Source organism: Alligator sinensis, unplaced genomic scaffold (genome assembly GCF_000455745.1).
Source record: "Alligator sinensis unplaced genomic scaffold, ASM45574v1 scaffold1089_1, whole genome shotgun sequence".
NCBI classification, from domain to species: Eukaryota; Metazoa; Chordata; order Crocodylia; family Alligatoridae; genus Alligator; species Alligator sinensis.
In genome coordinates, this window is record NW_005842030.1 from 210574 (window position 1) to 224541 (window position 13968).

At 46.9% G+C, this 13968-nt stretch overlaps 1 protein-coding gene and 1 long non-coding RNA gene across 3 annotated transcripts in view; one reads left to right on the forward strand and one right to left on the reverse strand.

The window, feature by feature from the left end:
- The window catches only part of GAB2 (GRB2 associated binding protein 2), a 173790-nt gene that overhangs the window by 73436 nt on the left and 86386 nt on the right, over nt 1-13968 (reverse strand). The window lies entirely within an intron of this gene.
- LOC112550080 lies at nt 3560-12484 on the forward strand. 2 transcript variants are annotated; one of them, XR_003093746.1, is made up of 3 exons: nt 3560-3942; nt 4038-4724; nt 11189-12484. It is a non-coding gene; the product is annotated as an uncharacterized LOC112550080 (long non-coding RNA). The 2 variants fall into 2 exon arrangements; XR_003093747.1 differs by having other exon boundaries at nt 11192-12484.

Here is a 13968-nt window from a genome sequence, read left to right on the forward strand (position 1 = left end):
AAGCCTGAACACCTCAGCGGATACTAAACCATGCCAAAAGAACAATTATCCCCCAGGGCCTTAAGGAAAACTGCCTTCATGGACCCAGATCCATGGTGTTTACTGACAGTCATGCCTTCCTGACCTTGCACTGCCTGGATCTTGGTGCCAGAAAGAATCTGGGCCTAGCTCGGACTTTCCCTGAAGTTCAGGGCCATTTGGATGCTGGCTTTCATGCTGGCCTTATGGCTTTCTTGCAAGCTTCAGAGACTTACCCAGATGCTGACTTTTATGAAGACTCTTCCCTAACATATATTTATTAAGCTTTTCTGATCATGCTCTTCCCTGGCTGTACGCATATGCAACACCTATGAGTGTTCATGAGAGTTACTGCCTATAAACCTATATGGAAACACTAGGTAAGATGCTCCCTTGATTTTGCTGGAGCCCCATTGGTTTGTGCTACTTGAAAATCTGGCCTCTTACCTTCAGACAATTGCATTGAAATCATTTACGATGCCCGTGCATGAAGAAGAACAAATGTGTTTGTGCTAGATAAACTTGGTGTCAGACTTGCACTGCACTGAAACAGCAGCATGCACTGATAAATGGGTTACTGGAGATAGCTTGCTGGTCATTTGCCAAGCTAAGTAGAGCTGTTTTCATTTTATGCCTGAGGTTCACATGTCCTTTTTGTTGAATAAAATGTCAGTTTTATCTATTAAAAACTCCAGGGAATGAACACAAAGTCACCAAAAACAGTCAGTTTAATAGGCTAAAGGAAAAAATACGAGTCCATGAATAACAAAGTCCATGGCCATGTACGTGCTGCATAGTAATAGCCTGCCTTGCGATTTTTGAAATTTTCTTTTTAAAGCCCCAGCTTTTGGAGCCAAGTCATGATAGGAGAATTTAATTTTTCATTAAAAAAATAAACTCCCCTCATTTCTAGCTCTCCTGGTTGTGGAGAAAAGTTGGAGAATGTAAGCAGGAAAAGCTGTCTCAGAAGCCATTGGGCAAGCAGAAAGAACCCCAGATTTATTATTTAAAAACAGTCTCATGATTTCTCATGGCATGGCATGGGCCATATGGAAGACAAAAGACCACCTGCAAAAATTGATCTTCACGATGAAGGGTATAAGCCACTGCCTGCGGTAAGGGACCATTTGCCATGAATAAAGATGGCAGAATCCAGGTTTAAGATCAATTTGCTGCCATGATACTCATATTCTGTCCAACAGAAAGGTGGTGGCTTGGCATCTGCCCCAAAACTGCAGTGACTTCCATAATATGAAGGAGCTTGCAGCAACCTTGATTGTTACTAGAGGGGTGGAAATTACATCTTCCTGCATATATTGCTCCTAAGCAAAACGACTTATCGAGAAGCATTTCTTTCTGGGACTTGTTGAACTCTGGGCTACACAGCCACAATCACAATACGGGTGACACCAGTGTCATGGCGTAATAAAACACAACGAAGTTCTCTGTTGTTTGGTCACTACCCAGCCCTCATTTTAATTAGAGGGCAGGCAGGCGCTATTTTGTACGTACACTGTCTGGCTTAGAAAGTTACCAGAATCTAATCACGCTCCTATCCAAATATTGCCGGTGCTGAACTGCTACGACATCATGAGAAAATAGGAGAGGTATGTCGAAAGCCAATCTGGAACTGTATTTGCTTTGGCAGCTGTTGTGTTATCCCAGCAAACGGAAACCATGTCCACAAACCTACACGTGAACGTGTGTGTATCATAACAAGAACATCGTACTTCACACTGGAATTACTTCAGCTTTCATTTATCAGCGCTCTGCTGATATCCCAGCTGGGCTCCGGAGCACACAGGAAAGTTTTGTTCACGTTACTTATATTGGAAGCAATTCAAGGCAGGAACCTTGACTTGTGTTTGCTAGTATGGCATTGTGCACAACAACGGCGCTTGAGAACGAACAAATGACAATAAAGACAAAACATGACTCCAGGCCCTGGAGAGGATCTCTGTCGGAGGAGACACACCTCTGAGCCAGTCTATGCCAGGCAATGGCTTAAAGCATCTCGGCATCAGCTGGTAGAGAATTTCGATTTTCTAGCTCAGAAGGACAAGAGTCCTGTTATTTGAACTAAAGAGTTCAGTTGTCAACAGTGCAAGGCTCGGATCCACTGAACCCATCCTACACACACACACGCTCACACTCCTTATTAGGGTCCACTTCATCCTGGTCTCTATTGTAGGGCATCCTGGAAGGCTTGTTACGTTATTTAGACCAGGTCTTTGAGAATTTGGTGACCTAAATGTAAAACCTGTGCAGTCATTTCTCCAAACAATCTGATTTTCACTTCTCTTCTTGAAGGCTTATAAATAGTCTTTGTTTGTGTCTCCAGGATTTGTAACCTAATTAGTTTTGCGCTAATTCTCAAACTGGCCGCCAGCACCAGGAAATCAAGTGCAGTGTAATCTTCCAAAAGCAGTGGAGCAGCAAATCTTTTAGCAATACAACTCAGAGGATGGTCATTCAGAATTCAATTCAATTTAGGAAACAATCACAATCTTCTCTTTCAAATGGCTGCTCTTAGAGGAACTACCTATATGGAGCGTGCATGTGTATGTTTAGCTACACCCACTGCAAAAAAAAAGAAAGAAAAAAGACAATCACCATAGCTTTATAACCTGTGATTTTATAGTGGATCAGACAAAGTACTGAGAAATGTCCTTGCAAACATTTTAGTCTAGCTTCATGTACAGAATGTACCTTTTGCCTCCTTCCCATAAAACGGAGCCCTGAACAGCTCTAGCTCCCAAACTGTTTTCCAAGGCTGAATTATTAACCCCACATTGTTCACAATCCCCCCACCCCCAAAAGTAGAGACCTGCAGCAAGGCTGCGTATAGACCATTGGTCTTCTCAGGCTGGGGCGTGCTCCATGCACTAGAGGATATTGTGCCTTCATACCCTCACACTTTCAAAAACCATAAATCAGGGGCCCCAGAAACATGAAATAGCCTTAAAAATCATAAGCTTGAAAAGAGCCAGGGAAATGTTGGGTTCTTGTCATTTGCCTTTTGACTTCTGAGCCTTTGTGGATATCGTTTCAAGCCTCTTCTGCAAACACAAAGGGTATTAATGTACCTTTAGAAAGAAAAGGTGAGGCTAACATACCTTTAGAAAGAAAAGCTGAGGTTCTCATATAATCACGTGACTCCTGGAGCTAGGGCTTGAAGAAAAACACCAAGGTATAGGGCATGAGAACTGGCAACACTCTTCCTTCCTTCAAAGGCTGACCTTTGCATCTTTCACAGACACAACCCCCTCTCCAGGTCTCCCTATTCTGTGTGTTATCAATGGAAATCCCTATCCGAGGCCTCTTCTGGTTAATATGTGGCACGGCTGACAGTTGTGTGAGCAATACAGGTGGCCGGTAAGTGGGAGACACCAGCAGCAAAAAATGAACAGCACTACACGTGTGACCTGCCTCTGTATGTGAGCCTCTTTTATTCTCTTTACAACCCTGATGCTTATTAATATTTTACAAAAGCACTGAATGAGTGATTAACAGTTCCCGTCTCACTTAATCTCACTGGGCATTCATGCCGGGCTTATCACCATAGCTACTACATCATACTCCTCCGATTGAAATTCTTCTAAATTACATTGTGTCCCCACCAGCCAGAGAGCGATTTATCAGATTTTACTGTTCTAGAGGGAACGAACGTGTCCTGTAATTGTCCTTGGAAGGGAAAATGATGGCTGTACTGACGTAGCATAAAAACAAAGGCTCTGAGGCTGTGGGGCCCCATGTACAGCCCCCTGAAGCTAATGGACAACCAAGGACCTTAATGGGCTCTGGACCAGGCTCAGAGCTGCCTAATGGAAATTAGATTCTTTGCTGCAACCTCATGTAATTGCCGCTGAACTTGGGACGAGGCTTTCCACTCCTCTCCACGCAGCTGACTCAAGCCCTGAAACAGTGAGTTTAGCCTGTTGTGTTTCCCACGTACAACGTGTCCATTTTGGGGTCAGCGGCAGGCAGACCTGATGCAGGTTTTCTCTCTTCTTTTTCAGGTGGGGAATCTCAATTTTTTCCCCTGATTGTTTGAGGAAAGATGCTGCTTTGGTTTTTGGACACCATATTCAATGCAAGGTCTGTTTCAGCTCCCCCGCCCCCTGGCGCGGATCGGGAAGTCATTACCTTCTCGGGTTTCTGCTGGCCATGGTATCTGTTTGCACGCTTTGATTGCTGATACCCTGTGTGGGATGAGCCAGTGCTTTAAGTATCTCTCTCCAGTAAAGTGCACTGCAAGGAAGCGCAGTGATATATCGCAATGTAACACACTGCCTAGGGTGCAGCATCATGGGCACTGTTTATCTGTAAGTCATGCTGTTTGCTTTTTGGGATATTAGGACTGCCCAGATATAGGTCTTTTAGCTTCCCTACTGTACCTAACTATTGTCCCTGAGAAGGTGTTAAAGTGACTGTCCAAGATCACAACCAGAGTCAGGAACAGAACATGCCTGACATGTCCACACAGCCAAATGATGGAGTGGTTACGGCACATGCCAGCACACCCCTGCCAGCACAGGGAACAAGATCAGCGAACATCCCACGGCCCTTGTCTTACCAGCATATGCACTCTCCAGGGACTATGGGTACCTACTGTTGCAGCTTCACTTTGCTGCAAAACCTGTTTCCCCTTGTTTCTGCAGAGATAATGGAGCCTCTCCCATCACTGCAGTATGGCTCTAGCCAAGGTTAGTATTTGTTTAACTGCTTTATGATGGGAAGCGGCCAGCAGTTTCAGAGCCTATAAAACGGTGCTTGTGCAGCATAACTTTCCAGCTGTGTGGTCTTGGGGGTCACATCAGGTTGTTCTGCCATCAAAGGATGGCTGCTCAGTGACCCGAAGATCACTGAAACATATTTGGATGATTCACAGTTACTTCTTTTGAAGGCCATTGTGAAAAAAAAAAAAGGAATGTAAATTCTTCCCAGTCTCTGATCATCTGGACTATTAATTATTACAGAATTAACATATCTGTGCCTATTATAAGAGGACTCTCCTGTGCCTCATCAGAGTTGAAGGGCTTGTAAATGCTTAGAAAAAAATGACCCATTTCCAGGTGGAAATTGGAGCCTGATGGGCTTGATAATATCGCAGTCAGTGGAAACCAGGGTTGCTCTGTTCTCTCGATTGGGATGACAGAACTTGGTTCAGGAGTGCGTTCCTCTATTTGGCCGGGGAGAGACTGAATGGCTATGTGCACATTTGAACCCCTTGGCACATGCTTATTGCATGGCATAGTGGGATCTGATCCCCAATCCCAACAGATGTGGCATGACAGGAGGTGCAATTTTTGGATTGAGGTTCAGATCCCAATCACATCCATTCTACTTATCAATGAAGGGGGAGCTTGGGATCATGATCTCAGGCTCCCCCTGCTCCAGCAAACTGAACGATGAGTGCCCAGCAGGTGCCAACAAGCAGCTGGATGTTGAACCTGGCACCACACCAGGGTCTCAAACTGGTCCCTGTGTGGTCTGGGGCTGACAGCTGATTGTCAGCCCTGCCCAGGTAGCCCCGGGTCCCATTCAGCATGCCTACCCAGGCAGGCAATCAGCTGGCTGCTGGCCCCAGTGGGGACAGCCCCAGGTTTGAGACCCAGGTCTGTCTGGGCCAGGGTTGACAATCAGCTGATTGTAAAAACCCCATGCCTAGCAGCTCTGGCCAGGCTCCCTGCTCCAGAAACCAAAGGGTTTAAACCTGTGGGTTTAAAATCCCTAATGAGGAAGCCCTTTGGCCCAACAATCTGCAGTTTGTTAGTCCCGTGCGTGCCCCGCCCCTCCCCTCAGTCCCAGGGACGAACAACCAGCTCATCGTCGGCCCTGGCCACAGGTTACATTTAAGGCACAAAAAAAAAATCATCCATAAAAATAGTCTATAATATTTGTGGACCACTTTTATGGCTCCTTTCCCACTTTATGGTGCCTTAAATTGGGTGCACGTGTACACCCAACATGCAACATATTCAATTGCAGCATAAATGTAAAGTGTAGAGGGGGCTGGTGAGAATAAGCAAGGTTCTGGGCTCCTTGTAAACAGACTCTTGCCTGGATGCCCACCTGTACTTCTGCCAGTGACCCTCCTTGATGTGCTCTTTATGAGACCTCTACCTGACCTGACAATAAGGTCAATGCTGCAATGGGGAAGGAGGGCTGCCATTTGGGAGATGGCTTTTATCCATCCACCCCTTCACTAACACCAACTCCTGAGCCTGGACCAGCTGCCAGTACTCTTCTAAGGGTAAAGATGGGGTCACCTTCACAAACTAGAAGGTGATCAGATAAATTCAGAAAAGCCAGCCTGGCCATTTCTGTGAGAGCATGAGGATAGGGACAGTGACAGCAATTTGCCACAGACTGAAAATGGGTACGTGGGCATTTACCACTTAGCAGCTGACCCACAATAAGTCTCTGCCCTTTTTTAACTTGCTGTGAATTGTTTTTCTGTCCACAACCTAGGAACCACCCCTGGAAAACAACTGTGTGTGTGCGCATGTGTGTGCTCTACAGGGAGGTGGGAGATTACAATAGGAGGTATAATTATGCCATACAGACCAATCTGGAGCTAGCAAGGAAATAAGCCAGATGACTACAGCAGTCATTTCCTATCTCTAGATGCTATAGGCCTAATTCTGATTTTCCTGATGCCCATGTAAAATCAAGACCCTCATCACTGAAGGCAGCAGATTGACACTAAGAAAGAAAGTCAGGCCGTACAGTTCAGCGTGTGCACAAATAGACAGCAGTCAATCTGATTTAGCAGGGCACAGAATGGCTCCTGCTAGTTCATTACGGATACCTGCTACCAGTCATTAATGTGCATGGACAAAGTTCTGTGTCTGCACAAATCTCCTTTGTGGCAGCTCTAATACCTGCTCCCAGTTTTCATTTGGAGGCCTACTTGTGCCCATGACAAGCCCTTCCACATGACAGACCTCACACTCTGTTAAACATATCCAGCCTACAGCCTTGAGCACATCAGCGTGGCAGAAAGGAGAGCTGAATGCGTTTGTTCTGCCCGAGGCACTCACACCCCAGTAGGTGCTGGAAGAGCCCAGATGCTTCTAATGGATGAGTCAGTGATGGGAAGACATCCTCCAGCCAGGCCAACACAGAGCAGGACCACTGCAGCAGGCAGATATGCTGGGGTACTGCTCAAGAAGCCAACACAGCCCATCCAACTCATGGAAGCAACAGCATTGCTTATGATGCACCCTGATGCCACCAGAGTCCAAGAGGATCTGGGAACGGACCCTTCACCAGAAGAAAAACAGGCATTTTGAGGGTGTAAGCACCATTTAAAGAGAGAAGAAGCAGGTGCAAGGGCCCGCAGTGGGTTGGGGGAGTCTCATTAAGCACAGACTCGCTGGGGAGGAAGTGGCCAAGGCAGTCTGGAGACGAGCTCCTAGTGCTGCCACAGACTCTCTGTGTGATCTTGGGGAAGTCACCTACATCTCTTGGTTTCACACCTAGAAAATGAGGATGATAGCACTTCCCTACCTCGCCGGAGGGCAGTAAGACTGTCGTGCAGTAAAACCTATGAAACACAGATGCTGTGATGACAGCCCCTTAGGTAGACAGCTGTCCTTCCTCCGTCTTCACTGCTGCGCAATCCTTCAGGCTCTCGCTGCTTAGGCTCTGTGGAGTCACTGAGTTGTACTTCCCATCTCCTGCAGTTCAGAGGGGTAATGGCCGGTCAGTAACGAGCCGTCCTGGAGGAGGTTCAACATGACAGAGGCGTTGGTGTCAGCCAGTCTGGAGATGCCTCTCCCTTATGGACATGACTACATCACAGGGGAATGCAGGGCTCTCTTCCCATTACACCAGTGCTTCTCAGACTGTGGTGCACAGAGCGCTTGATGGTAACCTGCCCTGAGCCGGTTACCATCTGACTAAAGGAGGATGAGCAACTCATCCTCCTTTAGTCACTAGCTGCTTTTACAGGAGTCTGGACTCTTCATGGAGAAGAGGAGTCTGGAGACCTGTCCCAGCAGATGGAAACAAGGCACCGGGTAACATGTGCAGAGGGTCCACGGCACACAGGCAGCCACCTTTTTTTGTGTCTTTTTCTTCTGCTCTCCTCTCCAGGAACCACCTCCTGGTCAAGCCCTTCCTCCTTCCAGTGCCACCTAAAAACACACTCCTGCGGCTAAGGCCCTACACCTCTGCCCTGCCACTACTGGAGCGTTATCTGCAAAGCTCGGGGACATCCAGGCTCTGACTGCCTGTTTCCTTTGCTGACAGGTTCCCCGATCCTCCAAGCCCTAATTCACAGGGATAGTCTTTGCCCACATGGGCTGTCCCCCTGACATCACTGGTCAGGCTTGTATAATCTGGTTTAGTGAAAAGAGCTCCAATGAGCTAAAGGAGGGAGACTGTTAACCATGGCCTTGAACCTGGAGCCTCAAGTGGTTTCTTAGGTATCCTGGGCCTAGGTCAGGGAAGGTACCTTGAAGATAAAGAGTGAGACCTTGGACTTGATATGCTGTGGAAACCCAGAACAGGGACTGGAGGATGTGCTTGTGGCAGCCGGAGTTGCTACGAAGCACTGCAGCGTGTCTTCACTGTTGGTATCTGGAGTGTCTGAAGAGCTGAAGACCTTGTGTCCAGGTAGATGATATTGCAGTTGACTAGCTGAGAGGTGACAAGGCTGTGAGTAGCTGGGGCTTAGTTAATGTCCAACAGGATGGGACAGTCTCCTAGCTGACTGGAGATGGAAGAAAGCATGGCCCACAGATGTTAAGTGCAGAGCAGAGTTGTCTGAAGCCTTTGGAAAGACAAGTTGAGGGAGAAGTTCCTTTGTGCAGCATCTACGATGTCTCATGATCACACTGCAGGTTGTATGGGCCTGAGCCTCTACCACGAGTCAGTGGACATTTTGAAAGCTGCAGTGTGGCACTTGTAACTCCATATTTGCACATTAAATCAGCATGACTGTGACATGCTTGAAGATCTAAGTTATTTCAGCAACCAAATCTATTCATCTCCATCACATTGTGTTATCCTAACTTTTCTGAAATAGAGAAGCTCAGGCTAAGCCAGCTTGATGCTTGTGACTTTATGCAAACACAATGCATTGGATGTATAAGCTGAAGAGTGTGGAAGCTTTTCCATTATTCACCATATTAGCACGCACACTATCAGACTGCGCTCAGCTGCTTCGCAATCTGGCACTGACTTAGGAGTCCTGGCAGGACTATTTTTTGGAAACTGAGAGAGACAGACAGCGGCGTGCTTTACTGAGGACAAGGCCTTTCTCTAAATCAGTCAGCATGGTACTGCAGTTACCTCACTATGAAAACAGACCACGCAGAACACGACTTAGCAACGGGTTTGTTGTCAGCATATAGTGTACTAAGGATTAAGGCCAAATCTGGAGTGAATATCAACCAGCAGACCTCCACTGACATCACTTGACTGTCCTTCATATACATCACCTGCTGATTTGGCCAGCTGTAGTAATCTGCAGCAAGACTAGATCAGTGGTACTCAACACATCCAGCCACATAGGCCAGATGAGTGGCAGGGGGCTGGTTCGTAGGCTGGATTTGGTGCATGGGATTGGTCCACTGGTCTGATCCAGCATGGCGTAGGTCCATGGGTGTGATCTGGTGGGCAGGGCTGGCCCCATGCACCGGCTAGAACCCGCACTCTAGACCTGGCTGCGGACCAACTCCGTAGGCTGGCCCCATCCAGCGCATGAAGCCATGTCATCCAGCAATGGGCTGCCCATGGGTCTGAAAATGTGGTGGTGGGGGAGTGGTGGCAACGTTAGTTGCTGTTGCAATTGCCCAGGGCTTCAGTAATTAATGCTGCTACCTCTCCTCTGCCACTACATTCCCATACCCATGGAGAGCCCCATGGGCTAGATGACATGGCTTCATGTACCATGGTTGAGAACCAGTGCTCTAGAGAGCTGACTTCACAGTTCAACAATAAAGAACAGAGCAAGGGGCAGCTTGAACTGGTGTAGCAGCCTGCAGCACGTGTGAAACAGCTCAGCTAGGAACAGCCCGAGGAAAAGGGCAGTCCAGTCTATGGAGCAGTAGTGTAGCATCGTGGTAAGTCGGGAACAAGAAACTTGGTCCTGATTGTGCCACTGACCTGCCATGTGTCCTTGGGGAAGTCACGTCACTTCTCTTTCTCTCTTCCTGTTGTCTGACTGCCTATTTACATTTCCAGCAGTGCAGGCCGGGCTTGCCTCCCACTGTGTGTGAATATATTCAGCACTGGTTGTGAATATACTGTGCGGCCCTGGTCTCAGCTTGGGTTTCTAGGCCATGCAACAAATACTTATATGGAATACCAACCCAGCATGACCTCCAGCTTTGATCTGTCAGCATTCCCTTGGGGATGCTGCTCTGCTGAGAAGACTAAAAAGGCCAAACCAATTCCAGGTTAGACCGGAGATTAAATTGGCCCTAACAGCTTATTACCATGCCGTAATTCTAGGGGAGAACATCCAACCAGGCGGGCCTGATTCTGCTCCCATTCATACTAATGCAAATCAGAGACAAATCCTTGGAAGCCAATGGGGTAAATTCTTAGCTGTTGTTCTTAGCTAGATGCAATTGACTGAATGTGCAACAGTTGTGAATAAGAGAAGAAGGAGGAGCAGTGAGTAATTACTTTGCCTTGACTGCCACTGAGTTTTTTGTGATAGCTTGTGATCCTGAGGCAGAGAAACAGGTATTGATTCTCCTTCAATAGACTCACTCCTGATTTTTACTTTAGTTTTGGCAAAACTTGACTTCTGTACAAAATCATAAAAGTCAGAGAGGGGAAAGGTCTACTGGGATATCCACTGCATGTGTTGGCCCTACTGGAATATCCATTGCATCTATTGTGCCTGAGAGCACGTCCTACAAGGGTAGGTATCTAACACGGGCACCATTTCTTTAGCATCTATTGCCTCACAATCTCTAATACGTTTAGCCTTATGACACCCCATGAGTCAGGACAGTGTTGTCCTCCTCTTTTACTGATAGGGAAGACTACAGCCCAGATCCTCCATGGAGTTAGATGCCTACATACCTCTCACTATTTGGACCTACATAACTTTCCAGTGTCACACCGGAAGACTTAGGCAGAGATAGCAATTGTATCCAGACTGATGTCCTAACCTCTGAACTATTCTTCCTCCTATTGCATCTAGCAGCAGGGATGGCCTTTCCACAATGGACCTGTAGCCTGGGTTAGAAAAGGAAAGAGGAAGATTGCTCAGCACAACAGAAGCAAATGCACCCAACAGCACAATCCAAGTAATACTGTGTGCATGGGTGTAAGACTACAGACATTTGCATATGAGTTTGCCTAAGGCCAAGCGAATTGTTTTAGTGGAAATCCAAGCCCACACTGATCCTGTCACGTTTGGCTATGCAGGACAGAGAAAGATCGGATCAGCAAGGCCCTTTGGAGATGCCTTGCATTCTGATGCCGTGAGCCTGAGACACATGGATGCGCTATCGTATCAGGTACCACAGAAATGTGAGGAATTATTACAGAAGAGTTCTTCCAGCTGCATCAAATCTGTCTGCACGTGTGTGAAAATGCTCCCCAAAGGCCCATCAAGAGGAATCTGAGATTGGCTGAGTCCAGAGTTCATCTGGCTCTGTTCAAAATACTTCTTAATAGGAGAATGTGCCGTTACATTATCGGGCAGCTTTTGTTTATTTTATTTTTTCATCGCAGCCTTGGTGCCTTGGCTCGCTCTAGACAATAAAACTTAAGCTTCTATCAACTGCTATTATAGGTTGTTTGTTTGTTTTTTTTTTAATCCACAACAACAGTGTGATTATATCCAGGCTTCCTACATTAAGACAGACGTTGACCTAACTGTGGCAGTGCTACCACTTAATTCCTAATAAAAAAGATCTCTTTCTTCGATAGCTCACACCGAGTGAAATTCTTCCCCGAGGAGAGGACACACACTAGAACCTAGGCATCAATCGAGTCCCATTTTGGAGACTAAATATGACACAGGTCTTGTTGCACGAGGATATGTTCTACCTTGCAAGCTCATAAATGATGTTGAACTGAGAGCCCTGGATAGCAAAGACCTTGACTTATGAACACCTTGGGCACTGGCAGTCCCTGTGTTTCCCCTTGAATTTCTCCTACTTCCACTTAAGCTCTGACTCAGAAGAAGCATACTTGAGAGCTGACATGAGATGTGGGAGAAAGTGGTAGACATGAGTACAGAAATTTGATGCAGCTGTTAGTGTAAATGTAGTGCAGGTCTCAGGCTTTCTGATGGACCTACATAGGCTGGTGAGCAAGACTGTCCTAGGTGACCCCAATCGAGACACATACTTACTACGGCCAACAACCTATTCTTGGTAGCTCGTGGTGAGTCTCAGGCACTGCTGAGATGATCTGGATTTCAGCTGTTATCCCAACATTAGAAGACATGATGTTTTCTCTCTGATATCCAAAGTCACTCAATCCCACCCCTCCCTCCCAATGCTCTACAACATTATTCTCCAAACTACGTGCAAACAACTTGACTACAGCGCTCACCTGTTTACACAGCTCAAGGGCTTTTCAATTCTGCTAACAACAGGTGGTGTTTGTTTGTCTTCAGTCTGTTTAGCTGTCAGGCACCCTCACTGCTGTGTTTAAAGCAAGTGCTCATTATAAAGTCAATGCTGAGAGCCATGAGTCTGTGCTCACCTGTGATTATGCCCACCTCACCCAGCCTCTCCACAAAGCGATCTTCATAAAACTTCTGGAGAGCAAAATTAGCCACCACCTTACTACTGGCTGCAAGCGGACCAATACTGCGATTAGCATCCTTTTGTGTTACCAATCAATCTCACAGCTCTCTGAAAGAGGGGAGCGAATAGCTGTTTCCAGCTCAACCTACAGGCTACACTCTGGATGTACCCATGTTCCTCCTCTCCTTTCAGGATGCAGGGTAAGACATAAGACAGCTGGATCCAATTGCACTGAGGACAGAAGCCCTCCTCTTATCCACACACATCTATAATTGCACTGCTGCATCTCTCTCTCCACTTTGCATGTGGCATTGTCCCATCTCGGAGATCAAGCAAGGGTGAATGGGCTCCAGTCCCATCTCTTGCAATGAACCCAGAGAAAACTGGTATTGATAGGCAACTTCTTCCCCTTTCTGCCCCCACAGTCATGGTCTCTGGGATCTTCGCCAGCCTCTCATCAGCTTACAACCCTAGTTATCATCTCTAGGAAACTGTGGTCACAGGAGATGGCAGATTCATGTACCTTCAAAATATAGACAACTCCCACATCTGTGTTTCTCATCGGATGTTAAATGCATAATCCCTCATCAATCCCTGTGTCTGGGAGCCACCAGCACCTGGACTGGTGGATGAACTTGTGCTGGGGCAAGATGGAGGTGATGGTTGAGGGAGAGGGACCCGTGCCATCTAGAATTTACTCTCATCTCTTAGGATGGTTCACAGCTGGAGGAAGGCTCTTTCTGGACTGCTCATTTCCAGTGAGCTATGGATCCAAAAGCCATCCTCTCCCAACTACAACAGCACCCTCTCCTATCAGGATGGGGACACATGACACATTTGTCCCTGCCTAACACGCACCAATATATGGTTATTCCTATCACCACAGAGTGACTGGTGACTCATGCCAAGTAGGGCTGTACATCAGGTCTCTACTCCACCTTTTCACCAGTGTACAGGTGGATTACAGTGGTATAATGTATTGTGTGTCAGCTAAGATTCTCCCATGCATGTATACGAATTGGACTGGATCGCTGAAATCCATTCACCGAGATATGAAAGCATTGACCCTGATAATGTTTCCCCCTGATGCAGAATGAAGCATCCCACCCGCTGACCAGCACAGGTTTTGCAAAGCTCATCATCTTGGTGCCTTGCGCAGACTCCCGGTAGAACGCAAAATCAAACGATGAAGTTGATGCCCAGAATCAAACCACCTCAG